The following is a 533-nucleotide window of genomic DNA, read 5'->3' on the forward strand; positions in this document are numbered from 1 at the left end:
TTCAGACATTGCTTCAAGACCATAAGCATCACGACAAATTTACAAACACTTACCAGGCTCTTAGGGACAGAACTACCATAGAACTTGGGAGGATTATTGAAGCTTGGTTGGTGTCCATTCTTTTCTGTAATGGGTTCAACGATGTCCTTTCTGTGGCCTTTGTGGTCCCATCAAGGAGCATCTGCCTACGGCAATGACTCACAGTGCTCATTTGGTCAATGGTTTTATCTGTGGAGGTCTGCTGGGGGAATCCGGTTGGGGTTCTTATTTTCTCCAGTCAGTGCTATAAAAACTTGCCTATCATCTCAGATTAGTGGGGAAGTTAAGCCTTTCTCCAGGGCTTTCAAAAAAAATCTGGCTAGAACAGGACAGAAAACTGACTAATCTTTTTTAGTGGTGTCCATCTGAATTACCATCAGTCCCTCATCTCGTGGGGCATAATCAATGCAATTAATGAGTTATTATTAAAGGTAAAATAAAAAATATTGTTGATTAAAAATCACTTATCAACTGAATAGACCGAAGTAGAATGC

At 40.3% G+C, this 533-nt stretch overlaps 1 pseudogene; it reads left to right on the top strand.

The window, feature by feature from the left end:
* The first annotated feature begins 5 nt into the window (after positions 1–5).
* Positions 6–470, top strand: LOC102493423 (solute carrier family 25 member 51-like; annotated as a pseudogene).
* The last annotated feature ends 63 nt before the right edge of the window (positions 471–533 follow it).

Source organism: Tupaia chinensis, unplaced genomic scaffold (assembly GCF_000334495.1).
Source record: "Tupaia chinensis unplaced genomic scaffold, TupChi_1.0 Scaffold148945_1, whole genome shotgun sequence".
In the NCBI taxonomy this organism is placed as follows: domain Eukaryota; kingdom Metazoa; phylum Chordata; class Mammalia; order Scandentia; family Tupaiidae; genus Tupaia; species Tupaia belangeri.